At 50.2% G+C, this 17,541-nt stretch overlaps 1 protein-coding gene across 2 annotated transcripts in view; it reads right to left on the bottom strand.

Annotated features, from left to right (window-relative positions):
• Positions 1 to 17,125, bottom strand: part of LOC146822435 (uncharacterized) — a 74,317-nt gene extending 57,192 nt beyond the window's left edge. Inside the window, exon 1 of one of the 2 annotated variants that reach the window (XM_085613537.1) lies at positions 16,745 to 17,125. The gene's annotated coding sequence lies outside the window, so the exon portion shown is untranslated. The remainder of the gene's footprint in view (positions 1 to 16,744) is intronic. The other variant, XM_085613538.1, reaches the window with a different exon arrangement.
• Between the last annotated feature and the right edge of the window lie 416 nt (positions 17,126 to 17,541).

Below are 17,541 nucleotides of genomic sequence, written 5' to 3'. Positions count from 1 at the left end.
ACACAAGCGCCAGTAACATGACATGGGCACACTACACAAGCGCCAGTAACATGACATGGGCACACTACACAAGCGCCAGTAACATGACATGGGCACACTACTCAAGCGCCAGTAACATAACATGGGCACACTACACAAGCGCCAGTAACATGACATGGGCATACTACACAAGCGCCAGTAACATGCATGCGCACACTACACAAGCACCAGTAACATGACATGGGCACACTACACAAGCGCCAGTAACATGACATGCGCACACTACACAAGCACCAGTAACATGACATGGGCACACTACACAAGCGCCAGTAACATGACATGTGCACGCTACACAAGCGCCAGTAACATAACATGGGCACACTACACAAGCGCCAGTAACATGACATTGGCACACTACACAAGCGCCAGTAACATAACATGGGCACACTACACAAGCGCCAGTAACATGACATGGGCACGCCACACAAGCGCCAGTAACATGACATGGGCACGCCACACAAGCGCCAGTAACATAACATGGGCACACTACACAAGCGCCAGTAACATAACATGGGCACGCCACACAAGGGCCAGTAACATAACATGGGCACACCACACAAGCGCCAGTAACATAACATGGGCACACGACACAAGCACTAGTACCATAACATGAGCACACTACACAAGCGCCAGTACCATAACATGGGCACACTACACAAGCGCCAGTAACATAACATGGGCACACTACACAAGCGCCAGTAACATGACATGGGCATACTACACAGGCGCCAGTAACATGACATGCGCACACTACACAAGCACCAGTAACATGACATGGGCACACTACACAAGCGCCAGTAACATGACATGCGCACACTACACAAGCGCCAGTAACATGACATGGGCACACTACACAAGCGCCAGTAACATAACATGGGCACACCACACAAGCGCCAGTAACATGACATGGGCACACTACACAAGCGCCAGTAACATAACATGGGCACACCACACAAGCGCCAGTAACATAACATGGGCACACTACACAAGCGCCAGTAACATGACATGGGCACACTACACAAGCGCCAGTAACATAACATGGGCACGCTACACAAGGGCCAGTAACAAACCATGGGCACACCACACAAGCGCCAGTACCATAACATGGGCACGCTACACAAGCACCAGTAGCATAACATGGGCACGCTACACAAGCTCCAGTAACATAACATGGGCACGCTACACAAGTGCCAGTAACATAACATGGGCACGGTACACAAGCGCTAGTAACATAACAAGGGAACACTACACAAGCACCAGTAACATGGGCATGCTACACAAGCGCCAGTAACATAACATGGGCACACTACACAAGCGCCAGTACCATAACATGGGCACGCTACACAAGCGCCAGTAACATAACATGGGCACACTACACAATCACCAGTAACATGACATGGGCACACTACACAAGCGCCAGTAACATAACATGGGCACGCTACACAAGCACCAGTAACATGACATGGGCACACTACACAAGCACCAGAAACATGACATGGGCGCACTACACAATCAACGGTAACATAACATGGGCATGCTACACAAGCGCCAGTAACATAACATGGGCACGCTACACAAGCGCCAGTAACATAACATGGGTACACTACACAAGCGCCAGTAACATGGGCACACTACACAAGCACCAGTAACATAACATGGGCACACTACACAAGCGCCAGTAACATGACATGCGCGCACTACACAAGCACCAGTAACATGGGCACACTACACAAGCACCAGTAACATAACATGGGCACGCTACACAAGCACCAGTAACATAACATGGGCACAGTACACAAGCGCCAGTAACATGGGCACGCTACACAAGCGCCAGTAACATAACATGGGCACACTACAGAAGCGCCAGTAACGTAACATGGGTACACTACACAAGCGCCAGTAACATGGGCACACTACACAAGCACCAGTAACATAACATGGGCACAGTACACAAGCGCCAGTAACATAACATGGGCACACTACACAAGCGCCAGTAACATGACATGCGCGCACTACACAAGCACCAGTAACATGGGCACACAACACAAGCACCAGTAACATAACATGGGCACGCTACACAAGCACCAGTAACATAACATGGGCACACTACACAAGCGCCAGTAACATGGGCACGCTACACAAGCGCCAGTAACATAATATGGGCACACTACAGAAGCGCCAGTAACGTAACATGGGTACACTACACAAGCGCCAGTAACATGGGCACACTACACAAGCACCAGTAACATAACATGGGCACAGTACACAAGCGCCAGTAACATAACATGGGCACACTACACAAGCGCCAGTAACATGACATGGGCACGCTACACAAGCGCCAGTAACATGAGCACACTACACAAGCGCCAGTAACATAACATGGTTACACAAACACCAGTAACATGACATGGGCACAGTACACAAGCGCCATAACATGGGCACACTACACAAGCGCCAGTAACATGGGCACACTACTCAAGCACCAGTAACATGACATGGGCACGCTACACAAGCACCAGTAACATGACATGGGCACGCTACACAAGCGCCAGTAACTTAACATGGGCACGCTACACAAGCACCAGTAACATGGGCACACTACACAAGCGCCAGTAACATAACATGGGCACGCTACACAAGCACCAGTACCATTACATGAGCACACTACACAAGCACCAGTAACATGGGCACACTACACAAGCGCCAGTAACATAACATGGGCACACTACACAAGCGCCAGTAACATGACATGGGCACACTACACAAGCGCCAGTAACATGACATGGGCACACTACACAAGCGCCAGTAACATAACATGGGAACGCTACACAAGGGCCAGTAACATAACATGGGCACACTACACAAGCGCCAGTAACATGACATGGGCACACTACACAAGCACCAGTAACATGACATGGGCATACTACACAAGCGCCAGTAACATGACATGGGCACACTACACAAGCGCCAGTAACATGACATGGGCATACTACACAAGCGCCAGTAACATGACATGCGCACACTACACAAGCACCAGTAACATGACATGGGCACACTACAGAAGCGCCAGTAACATGACATAGGCACACTACACAAGCGCCAGTAACATTACATGGGCACAGTACACAAGCGCCAGTAACATGGGCACACTACACAAGCACCAGTAACATGACATGGGCACGCTACACAAGCACCAGTAACATGACATGGGCACGCTACACAAGCGCCAGTAACTTAACATGGGCACGCTACACAAGCACCAGTAACATGGGCACACTACACAAGCGCCAGTAACATAACATGGGCACGCTACACAAGCACCAGTAACATGGGCACACTACACAAGCGCCAGTAACATGGGCACACTACACAAGCGCCAGTAACATAACATGAGCACACTACACAAGCGCCAGTACCATAACATGAGCACGCTACACAAGCGCCAGTAACATAACATGGGCACACTACACAAGCGCCAGTAACATGGGCACGCTACACAAGCGCCAGTAACATAACATGGGCACACTACACAAGCGCCAGTAACATGGGCACGCTACACAAGCGCCAGTAACATAACATGGGCACACTACACAAGCGCCAGTACCATAACATGGGCACACTACACAAGCGCCAGTAACATGGGCACACTACACAAGCGCCAGTAACATAACATGGGCACACTACACAAGCGCCAGTAACATGACATGGGCACACTACACAAGCGCCAGTAACATGACATGGGCACACTACACAAGCGCCAGTAACATAACATGGGAACGCTACACAAGGGCCAGTAACATAACATGGGCACACTACACAAGCGCCAGTACCATAACATGAGCACACTACACAAGCGCCAGTAACATGACATGGGCACACTACACAAGCGCCAGTAACATGACATGGGCACACTAAACAAGCACCAGTAACATGACATGGGCATACTACACAAGCGCCAGTAACATGACATGCGCACAGTACACAAGCACCAGTAACATAACATGGGCACGCTACACAAGCGCCAGTAACATAACATGGGCACGCTACACAAGCACCAGTAACATAACATGGGCACACTATACAAGCGCCAGTAACATAACATGGGCATACTACACAAGCGCCAGAAACATGACATGGGCACACTACACAAGCGCCAGTAACATGACATGGGCACAGTACACAAGCGCCAGTAACTTAACATGGGCACGCTACACAAGCACCAGTAACATGGGCACACTACACAAGCACCAGTAACATGACATGGGCACGCTACACAAGCGCCAGTAACTTAACATGGGCACGCTACACAAGCACCAGTAACATGGGCACACTACACAAGCGCCAGTAACATAACATGGGCACGCTACACAAGCACCAGTAACATGAGCACACTACACAAGCGCCAGTAACATAACATGGGCACACTACACAAGCGCCAGTAACATGACATGCGCGCACTACACAAGCACCAGTAACATGGGCACACTACACAAGCACCAGTAACATAACATGCACACGCTACACAAGCACCAGTAACATAACATGGGCACAGTACACAAGCACCAGTAACATAACATGGGCACACTACAGAAGCGCCAGTAAGGTAACATGGCTACACTACACAAGCGCCAGTAACATGGGCACACTACACAAGCACCAGTAACATAACATGGGCACAGTACACAAGCGGCAGTAACATAACATGGGCACACTACACAAGCGCCAGTAACATGACATGGGCACACTACACAAGCTCCAGTAACATGGGCACACTACACAAGCACCAGTAACATGACATGGGCGCGCTACACAAGCGTCAGTAACATGACATGGGCGCGCTACACAAGAGCCAGTAACATGAGCACACTACACAAGCGCCAGTAACATGACATGGTTACACAAACACCAGTAACATGACATGGGCACAGTACACAAGCGCCATAACATGGGCACGCTACACAAGCACCAGTAACATGGGCACACTACACAAGCACCAGTAACATGACATGGGCACGCTACACAAGCACCAGTAACATGACATGGGCACGCTACACAAGCGCCAGTAACTTAACATGGGCACGCTACACAAGCACCAGTAACATGGGCACACTACACAAGCGCCAGTAACATACCATGGGCACGCTACACAAGCACCAGTAACATGGGCACACTACACAAGCGCCAGTAACATGGGCACACTACACAAGCGCCAGTAACATAACATGAGCACACTACACAAGCGCCAGTACCATAACATGAGCACGCTACACAAGCGCCAGTAACATAACATGGGCACACTACACAAGCGCCAGTAACATGACATGGGCACACTACACAAGCGCCAGTAACATGACATGGGCACACTACACAAGCGCCAGTAACATAACATGGGAACGCTACACAAGGGCCAGTAACATAACATGGGCACACTACACAAGCGCCAGTAACATGACATGGGCACACTACACAAGCACCAGTAACATGACATGGGCATACTACACAAGCGCCAGTAACATGACATGCGCACAGTACACAAGCACCAGTAACATACCATGGGCACGCTACACAAGCGCCAGTAACATAACATGGGCACGCTACACAAGCGCCAGTAACATAACATGGGCACACTACACAAGCTCCAGTAACATAACATGGGCATACTACACAAGCGCCAGTAACATGACATGGGCACACTACACAAGCGCCAGTAACATGACATGGGCATACTACACAAGCGCCAGTAACATGACATGCGCACACTACACAAGTACCAGTAACATGACATGGGCACACTACACAAGCGCCAGTAACATGACATGGGCACACTACACAAGCGCCAGTAACATGACATGGGCACACTACACAAGCGCCAGTAACATAACATGGGCACACTACACAAGCGCCAGTAACATGACATGGGCATACTACACAAGCGCCAGTAACATGACATGCGCACACTACACAAGCACCAGTTACATGACATGGGCACACTACACAAGCGCCAGTAACATGACATGGGCACACTACACAAGCACCAGTAACATGACATGGGCACACTACACAAGCGCCAGTAACATGACATGTGCACGCTACACAAGCGCCAGTAACATAACATGGGCACACTACACAAGCGCCAGTAACATGACATGGGCACACTACACAAGCGCCAGTAACATAACATGGGCACACTACACAAGCGCCAGTAACATGACATGGGCACGCCACACAAGCGCCAGTAACATGACATGGGCACGCCACACAAGCGCCAGTAACATAACATGGGCACACTACCCAAGCGCCAGTAACATGACATGGGCACACTACACAAGCGCCAGTAACATAACATGGGCACGCTACACAAGGGCCAGTAACATAACATGGGCACACAACACAAGCGCCAGTAACATAACATGGGCACACTACACAAGCGCCAGTAACATAACATGGGCACGCCACACAAGGGCCAGTAACATAACATGGGCACACTACACAAGCGCCAGTAACATAACATGGGCACGCTACACAAGCGCCAGTACCATAACATGGGCACACTACACAAGCGCCAGTAACATAACATGGGCACACTACACAAGCGCCAGTAACATGACATGGGCATACTACACAAGCGCCAGTAACATGACATGCGCACACTACACAAGCACCAGTAACATGACATGGGCACACTACACAAGCGCCAGTAACATGACATGCGCACACTACACAAGCGCCAGTAACATGACATGGGCACACTACACAAGCGCCAGTAACATAACATGGGCACACCACACAAGCGCCAGTAACATAACATGGGCACACTACACAAGCGCCAGTAACATGACATGGGCACACTACACAAGCGCCAGTAACATAACATGGGCGCGCTACACAAGGGCCAGTAACATAACATGGGCACACCACACAAGCGCCAGTAACATAACATGGGCACACTACACAAGCGCCAGTAACATGACATGGGCACACTACACAAGCGCCAGTAACATAACATGGGCACACTACGCAAGCGCCAGTAACATAACATGGGCACGCTACACAAGTACCAGTAACATGACATGGGCACACTACACAAGCGCCAGTAACATGACATGGGCACACTACACAAGCGCCAGTAACATGACATGCGCACACTACACAAGTACCAGTAACATGACATGGGCACACTACACAAGCGCCAGTAACATGACATGGGCACACTACACAAGCGCCAGTAACATGACATGGGCACACTACACAAGCGCCAGTAACATAACATGGGCACACTACACAAGCGCCAGTAACATGACATGGGCATACTACACAAGCGCCAGTAACATGACATGGGCACACTACACAAGCGCCAGTAACATAACATGGGAACGCTACACAAGGGCCAGTAACATAACATGGGCACACTACACAAGCGCCAGTACCATAACATGAGCACACTACACAAGCGCCAGTAACATGACATGGGCACACTACACAAGCGCCAGTAACATGACATGGGCACACTAAACAAGCACCAGTAACATGACATGGGCATACTACACAAGCGCCAGTAACATGACATGCGCACAGTACACAAGCACCAGTAACATAACATGGGCACACCACACAAGCGCCAGTAACATAACATGGGCACACTACACAAGCAGCAGTAACATAACATGGGCACACTACAGAAGCGCCAGTAACGTAACATGGGTACACTACACAAGCGCCAGTAACATGGGCACACTACACAAGCACCAGTAACATAACATGGGCACAGTACACAAGCGCCAGTAACATAACATGGGCACACTACACAAGCGCCAGTAACATGACATGGGCACGCTACACAAGCGCCAGTAACATGAGCACACTACACAAGCGCCAGTAACATAACATGGTTACACAAACACCAGGAACATGACATGGGCACAGTACACAAGCGCCATAACATGGGCACACTACACAAGCGCCAGTAACATGGGCACACTACACAAGCACCAGTAACATGACATGGGCACGCTACACAAGCACCAGTAACATGACATGGGCACGCTACACAAGCGCCAGTAACATGACATGGGCATACTACACAAGCGCCAGTAACATGGGCACACTACACAAGCACCAGTAACATAACATGGGCACAGTACACAAGCGGCAGTAACATAACATGGGCACACTACACAAGCGCCAGTAACATGACATGGGCACACTACACAAGCTCCAGTAACATGGGTACACTACACAAGCACCAGTAACATGACATGGGCGCGCTACACAAGCGTCAGTAACATGACATGGGCGCGCTACACAAGAGCCAGTAACATGAGCACACTACACAAGCGCCAGTAACATGACATGGTTACACAAACACCAGTAACATGACATGGGCACAGTACACAAGCGCCATAACATGGGCACGCTACACAAGCACCAGTAACATGGGCACACTACACAAGCACCAGTAACATGACATGGGCACGCTACACAAGCACCAGTAACATGACATGGGCACGCTACACAAGCGCCAGTAACTTAACATGGGCACGCTACACAAGCACCAGTAACATGGGCACACTACACAAGCGCCAGTAACATACCATGGGCACGCTACACAAGCACCAGTAACATGGGCACACTACACAAGCGCCAGTAACATGGGCACACTACACAAGCGCCAGTAACATAACATGAGCACACTACACAAGCGCCAGTACCATAACATGAGCACGCTACACAAGCGCCAGTAACATAACATGGGCACACTACACAAGCGCCAGTAACATGACATGGGCACACTACACAAGCGCCAGTAACATGACATGGGCACACTACACAAGCGCCAGTAACATAACATGGGAACGCTACACAAGGGCCAGTAACATAACATGGGCACACTACACAAGCGCCAGTAACATGACATGGGCACACTACACAAGCACCAGTAACATGACATGGGCATACTACACAAGCGCCAGTAACATGACATGCGCACAGTACACAAGCACCAGTAACATAACATGGGCACGCTACACAAGCGCCAGTAACATAACATGGGCACGCTACACAAGCGCCAGTAACATAACATGGGCACACTACACAAGCGCCAGTAACATAACATGGGCATACTACACAAGCGCCAGTAACATGACATGGGCACACTACACAAGCGCCAGTAACATGACATGGGCATACTACACAAGCGCCAGTAACATGACATGCGCACACTACACAAGTACCAGTAACATGACATGGGCACACTACACAAGCGCCAGTAACATGACATGGGCACACTACACAAGCGCCAGTAACATGACATGGGCACACTACACAAGCGCCAGTAACATAACATGGGCACACTACACAAGCGCCAGTAACATGACATGGGCATACTACACAAGCGCCAGTAACATGACATGCGCACACTACACAAGCACCAGTAACATGACATGGGCACACTACACAAGCGCCAGTAACATGACATGGGCACACTACACAAGCACCAGTAACATGACATGGGCACACTACACAAGCGCCAGTAACATGACATGTGCACGCTACACAAGCGCCAGTAACATAACATGGGCACACTACACAAGCGCCAGTAACATGACATGGGCACACTACACAAGCGCCAGTAACATAACATGGGCACACTACACAAGCGCCAGTAACATGACATGGGCACGCCACACAAGCGCCAGTAACATGACATGGGCACGCCACACAACCGCCAGTAACATAACATGGGCACACTACCCAAGCGCCAGTAACATGACATGGGCACACTACACAAGCGCCAGTAACATAACATGGGCACGCTACACAAGGGCCAGTAACATAACATGGGCACACAACACAAGCGCCAGTAACATAACATGGGCACACTACACAAGCGCCAGTAACATAACATGGGCACGCCACACAAGGGCCAGTAACATAACATGGGCACACTACACAAGCGCCAGTAACATAACATGGGCACGCTACACAAGCGCCAGTACCATAACATGGGCACACTACACAAGCGCCAGTAACATAACATGGGCACACTACACAAGCGCCAGTAACATGACATGGGCATACTACACAAGCGCCAGTAACATGACATGCGCACACTACACAAGCACCAGTAACATGACATGGGCACACTACACAAGCGCCAGTAACATGACATGCGCACACTACACAAGCGCCAGTAACATGACATGGGCACACTACACAAGCGCCAGTAACATAACATGGGCACACCACACAAGCGCCAGTAACATAACATGGGCACACTACACAAGCGCCAGTAACATGACATGGGCACACTACACAAGCGCCAGTAACATAACATGGGCACGCTACACAAGGGCCAGTAACATAACATGGGCACACCACACAAGCGCCAGTAACATAACATGGGCACACTACACAAGCGCCAGTAACATGACATGGGCACACTACACAAGCGCCAGTAACATAACATGGGCACACTACGCAAGCGCCAGTAACATAACATGGGCACGCTACACAAGTACCAGTAACATGACATGGGCACACTACACAAGCGCCAGTAACATGACATGGGCACACTACACAAGCGCCAGTAACATGACATGCGCACACTACACAAGTACCAGTAACATGACATGGGCACACTACACAAGCGCCAGTAACATGACATGGGCACACTACACAAGCGCCAGTAACATGACATGGGCACACTACACAAGCGCCAGTAACATAACATGGGCACACTACACAAGCGCCAGTAACATGACATGGGCATACTACACAAGCGCCAGTAACATGACATGGGCACACTACACAAGCGCCAGTAACATAACATGGGAACGCTACACAAGGGCCAGTAACATAACATGGGCACACTACACAAGCGCCAGTACCATAACATGAGCACACTACACAAGCGCCAGTAACATGACATGGGCACACTACACAAGCGCCAGTAACATGACATGGGCACACTAAACAAGCACCAGTAACATGACATGGGCATACTACACAAGCGCCAGTAACATGACATGCGCACAGTACACAAGCACCAGTAACATAACATGGGCACACCACACAAGCGCCAGTAACATAACATGGGCACACTACACAAGCAGCAGTAACATAACATGGGCACACTACAGAAGCGCCAGTAACGTAACATGGGTACACTACACAAGCGCCAGTAACATGGGCACACTACACAAGCACCAGTAACATAACATGGGCACAGTACACAAGCGCCAGTAACATAACATGGGCACACTACACAAGCGCCAGTAACATGACATGGGCACGCTACACAAGCGCCAGTAACATGAGCACACTACACAAGCGCCAGTAACATAACATGGTTACACAAACACCAGGAACATGACATGGGCACAGTACACAAGCGCCATAACATGGGCACACTACACAAGCGCCAGTAACATGGGCACACTACACAAGCACCAGTAACATGACATGGGCACGCTACACAAGCACCAGTAACATGACATGGGCACGCTACACAAGCGCCAGTAACTTAACATGGGCACGCTACACAAGCACCAGTAACATGGGCACACTACACAAGCTATAGTATTTAAATGGAGACACTGTTCCTAGAGAGACAGAGAGAGATATATAAATGAATGAAGCGAGAAACCTAGGCTGATATTAGGCCCAACTACCTAAGGATTAAGTGGGGGGGGGGGGGGCATTCCTTAGTTTCTCTTGTTGCCCTCACACACCCCGAAGGATGTCATGCTTCATCATTGGGCGTTTGCTCCTCGTCGGGCCGGCGCTGCAATGCCCTACGGGTCCCCCGAAGGGTCACTTTAGCGGAGATCTTTTAGAGAAAACGCCGTTTGGTGCATGCGGGTATGTGGTTTGGGTCCCCCCCCCCCCCCCACTTAATCCTTAGGTAGTTGGGCCTAATATCAGCCTAGGTTTCTCGCTTCATTCATTTATATATCTCTCTCTGTCTCTCTAGGAACAGTGTCTCCATTTAAATACTATAGATATAATACGGAGCACAGACACTGGACCATAACTAGCTCCCGGTCCCCCCCCCTCCTTCTTTATGTACACACACTACACAAGCGCCAGTAACATGGGCACACTACACAAGCGCCAGTAACGTAACATGTGCAAAAACAACAATTGATGGACAGAATGCAGAACAATGTCATACATTCACCCCAGTACAGAGATCTGGGCCTAAATCCATCGTTTTTTTGCTCACCATGCCGTTCCATTTTGAACCCAGCCATATGCAAATCAGTCTTGACCCTGTGCCTCATGGGAACAGTCCAGCCCGAACTGCCAAGCCAGGTCCTCCCTGGACTGGAAACAAGCATCCTAGGACCGGTTTCGGGGTTTCACCCCTCTTCAGCCAGGATAGCTTGATTCCAGTGGCATGGAAAGCAAGGGACCCACGTCTGGGCATACCCTTCCCACTCGGGGTGACAAATGCAAAAAGAACTACTAATGGGCAGAATGCCGAATAATGTCATACATTCACCCCAGCACTAAGATCTGGGCCTAAATCCTTCGTTTTTTTTGCTCACCATGCCATTCCAGTTTGGACCCAGCCATATGCAAATCAGTCTTGACCCTGTGCCCAATGGGAACAGACCAGCCCGAACTGCCAGGCTAGGTCCTCCATGAACTGGAAACAAGCATCCTAGGACCGGTTTCAGGGTTTCACCCCTCTTCAGCCAGGATAGCTTGATTCCAGTGGCATGGAGAGCACGAGACTCACGTCTGAGCATGCCCGTCCCACTCGGGGTGACAAATGCAAAAAGAACTATTGATGGACAGAATGCAGAAAAATGTCATACATTCACCACAGTACAGAGATCTGGACCTAAATCCATCGTCTTTTTACTCACCATGTCATTCCAGTTTGGACCCAGCCATATGCAAATCAGTCTTGACCCTGTGCCCAATGGGAACAGTCAAGCCCGAACTTCTAGGTTAGGTCCTCCCTGGACTGGAAACAAGCATCCTAGGACCGGTTTCGGGGTTTCACCCCTCTTCAGCCAGGATAGCTTGATTCCAGTGGCATGGAGAGCACGGGACTCACGTCTGAGTATACCCGTCCCACTCGGGGTGACAAATGCAAAAAGAACTACTGATGGGCAGAATGCCGAATAATGTCATACATTCACCCCAGTACTAAGATCTGGGCCTAAATCCTTCGTTTTTTTGCTCACCATGCCATTCCAGTTTGGACCCAGCCATATGCAAATCAGTCTTGATTCAGTGGGCAAAAGAACGATGGATTTAACCCAGATCTCTTGACTGGGGGAGAATGTCTGCATTGTCAGCATTCCGTCCATCATTTGTTTGTTGTAACAGTAACATAACATGGGCACTCTACACAAGCGCCAGTAACATGGGCACTCTACACAAGCGCAGTACTATAACATGTGCACACTACACAAGCGCCAGTAAGATAACATGGGCACGCTACACAAGCACCAGTAACATGGGCACACTACACAAGATCCAGTAACATGACATGGGCACACTACACAAGCGCCAGTAACATGGGCACACTACACAAGCGCCAGTAACATGGGCACACTACACAAGCGCCAGTAACATGACATGGGCACGCTAAAGAAGCGCCAGTAACATAACATGGGCACACTACACAAGCACCAGTACCATAACATGGGCACGCTAAACAAGCGCCAGTAACATGACACGGGCACGTTAAACAAGCGCCAGTAACATGACATGGGCACGCTAAACAATAGACCGCTAAAGGCATAAACCGCAAACAAGGCAATAATATAGAACTTTACTCAGAAAGCTTGAAGGGGGTAATAAAATATTCAGATGTTTTTAACTTTGCCATAATTTGTTTAATATGCATCAAATGTGGCTGCAGTCAGCAAGTGACACCCTAGTGCCGGGATTTCAGGTTTTATGCAGATCCAACGTGTGTGTGGTGGGGGTGATGGACAGAGCCATAACTCACCTTTCAGCTGTGAAATATGTGGGAACATGCGGTAAAGGGGATTATTAGCCCTACACCAGATGCTCCCCAAACAGATCAGCAGAACTCTCATGTGCAGCGCTCACAGGACTGCCATGAAGTTTGATTTCTGATTGCCTGGACTCGTCGGCTGGTTTTATATTCAATGAATGCCCCTCTCTTCATTCTGGGGAGTCATTACAAGGCAAAGGCAGCCCAGGCTCACACGTGTTTTCTATATGCACCGAGTGGAATATGTTATTTGCAGCCACTGATGAGCGGTGGCGAGGGTCATAATTTATGAAGGAAAGGGTCAAAGGGCGCAAGGATGCCGCTCATCCCTCAACAATGGTCACAGGACATTCCATGTCCATCCGATTTAAAATAAGTTAAACCAGGATTTAAGAGGTTACAGTTGTTCAAGGTAAACCGCAGGCACAATGAAGGTGCCATGGGCTGGGGTGGGTGAGGGGGCATGGGAAGGTGCAGTTTGAACCAGTAAGCACTGGCTGCTGCCCTTGGGGGCAGTAAACTGGCTCGGGTACTGTGGTATTATGGGATGTGCCCTCTGTACTCCTGTAATGTGCGACTACATCAATGAGCGCAGTGGCTCTAAATACCGTTATTGAGACACCCATGATCCCTGCTATAGAAAATATAGAGTACACGTTCACATACATTCTGCGAGCTTGGATGTTTTTATTGCACAACACAGTGGTATTTAAAAATAAAAATAAACATTTCAGAGACTCATGGGGCTTTCATCGCCATGACCGTTCCGCATAATTCTGGTGGGATTTCCTGTTTAACCAACATTCCGTTAATCAATTCAAAACCTTAAAATAAAAAAGTGCTTTCAAAATATAGATTTAAGTAATACCCAGACTGTACGTAGTGCAAATGTTTTTATAACTATTTGTTAAAAGCACACACTTCACGGCGTAGCTAGGAGCTTCTTCACAATGTCTCTCAGAAAGAATAAATGTGCGTCATCGAGAAGCCTCGAGTGGGTCCATTAATTAAAGCCAATACTGGCTTCCAGGCTTCGCAGATGAACACATTGTGCACATTGGCATGTATTCCAGGCAGCAGGCATTCCGGAGAAAGGGCTTCTTTAGCGGCCTGTCCCTCCCTCGGTGTCAGCACAGGAGACTCCCTGACTTACATTCAACTCTTGGAATTAGACATACCGGGACGGTTCCCTCGGTGTCAGCACAGGAGACTCCCTGACTTACATTCAACTCTTGGAATTAAACATACCGGGACGGTTCCCTCGGTGTCAGCACAGGAGACTCCCTGACTTACATTTAACTCTTGGAATTAGACATACCGGGACGGTTCCCTCGGTGTCAGCACAGGAGACTCCCTGACTTACATTTAACTCTTGGAATTAGACATACCGGGACGGTTCCCTCGGTGTCAGCACAGGAGACTCCCTGACTTACATTCAACTCTTGGAATTAGACATACCGGGCGGTTCCCTCGGTGTCAGCACAGGAGACTCCCTGACTTACATTCAACTCTTGGAATTAAACATACCGGGGCGGTTCCCTCGGTGTCAGCACGAGACTCCCTGACTTACATTCAACTCTTGGAATTAGACATACCGGGACGGTTCCCTCGGTGTCAGCACAGGAGACTCCCTGACTTACATTCAACTCTTGGAATTAGACATGCCGGGACGGTTCCCTCGGTGTCAGCACGAGACTCCCTGACTTACATTCAACTCATGGAATTAAACATACCGGGGCGGTTGTGCTGCCACCAAAAGTTGGGGAGCTGGCTTTCTACAATGCCAAAAGCATGGGCATGTCGTGCCCCTCAGACCCCTCCCTTCGACCACTAGTTGTAAACCAGGGACACTGCCCCCAACTTCATCACGTGGTATACCAGGGGCCACACTCTTTGGTGGCTCTGGGCAGGCGCGCAACACCCATTGGGCTCACCGGGCTTCAGCTCCCCTCCCTCATGTGTGTCAGCCCGGCTGAGACAGCCTCGCGGGCTGGCGTCCGTCTAATTGCAGCCGCACCCGAGGACTTCAAGGTCTTTAAAAGACCATTTACTCGTTAATGAGGCTTTTGTTGTGTTGTCACCCCTTCTTACAGCCACTCTGCCTATGGCTGGAAGACTTAGCCCCCCCCCCCGAAATTTGGCTCTAGTTGCCCGCCTGGCTCTGGGGGCCTCTTTTCCATTTCAGCTCAAGTTCCCAAGGAGTGGCAGTCTGAGCGGTGATATTTTGTAAATTACATTGTTCCTAGACAGCTATGTAAGATTGGTAATGTCACTGTTTAATGACACACTTGGACTGAACTCATGTCTAGGCGTTACTAGCACCGGATCAGAGACAAGGGCCTGGACTGGACAGGAGGGTTAAAAACAAAGCAGGTCCTGCTCTCGTACTGTCTCTTTAACTGCAATTATAACAGTCTTTAGGTGCCCGGTGCCCACGTCTATTACTTCAAACATTACACTTCGGCTAGGAACACGCAGCTGCAAACTGCAGGAAGTACAAACACAGCACCTCCGGGTGAAAGTAATGCGAGTGTGTGTCTGCCACCCACAACTCACCTGCAGCAGATCACACGGCGCACTCAGTTCACACAGTACTTAAACATGATAATTGGAGGGTCTGTGCCTGCCACCCCCACAACTCCCCTACAGCACACGGCGCGCTCACCTCAGGCAGCACTCCGGGGTGAAAATAACTCGGCAGTCTGTATCTGCCACCCCACAACTCACCTTCAGCAGATCACACGGCGCGCTCACCTCAGGCAGCACTTCGGGGTGAAAATAACTCGCCAGCCTGTGTCTGCCACAGCAGATCTCACGGCGCGCTCACTTCACGCAGCACTGCCGGGTGAAAATAATCGGAGTGTCTGCCATCTACCCCCGCCATTACCAGTGACGTCAGCAGTGAGTCATGGTGGGGGGGGGGGCTGGGTGTTGTCAGCCGGGCACAGTTCCTGAACACCCTCCTGTCACCCCCAGCTGAAGGACAGAGAGTTGATGTTTAACACAGGCCCCCGCATCCCCCGCGGCGAGGGGGGCCGAGCTGCAGGGGGCCCCCTCAGCACAGTACTCAACCCTGCGCGCTCCGGATTAAATCCGGAGCGGGCCCCCTCTGTGTACATTGCAGGGGGGCCCTTAAACTTTCGTTATGCCACTGCTCAGTGCAGCCAGAGAAGGCGGGTTTTGTATGTTGGTGACGCTCCTTAGAGATATATGTAAGGCGCGAGACAGGATTAGAGCAGCAGCGAAAACAAAGGTCACATGAGGAGTAGACAGGAGTCCACAATGGGAGTGAATAGAGCCTTCATCCTTGCTGGGGCCCCCGTTCCTGGGGGAGGGGCCGGGCGGCCAGTTAGGAGCCGGGGGTCCGAGCTGGGCCGTGAGCCGCTGCTGTGGCCCCCCAGGCAGAAGGTAACACTCGGGGTCCCTGAGTCGAGTGCCTGCTGATGGGGGGTGCCATAGAGCCGCTGCTGACACATGCTTTAGCTCTGCCTTTATCTGGCAGCGGTGGAAAGGGTGGGGGGGGG

This window comes from Triturus cristatus, chromosome 6, assembly GCF_964204655.1.
Source record: "Triturus cristatus chromosome 6, aTriCri1.1, whole genome shotgun sequence".
NCBI lineage: Eukaryota > Metazoa > Chordata > Amphibia > Caudata > Salamandridae > Triturus > Triturus cristatus.
The sequence above is the reverse complement of the archived record's forward strand: the minus strand, read 5'-3'. Positions and strand labels throughout refer to the sequence as shown.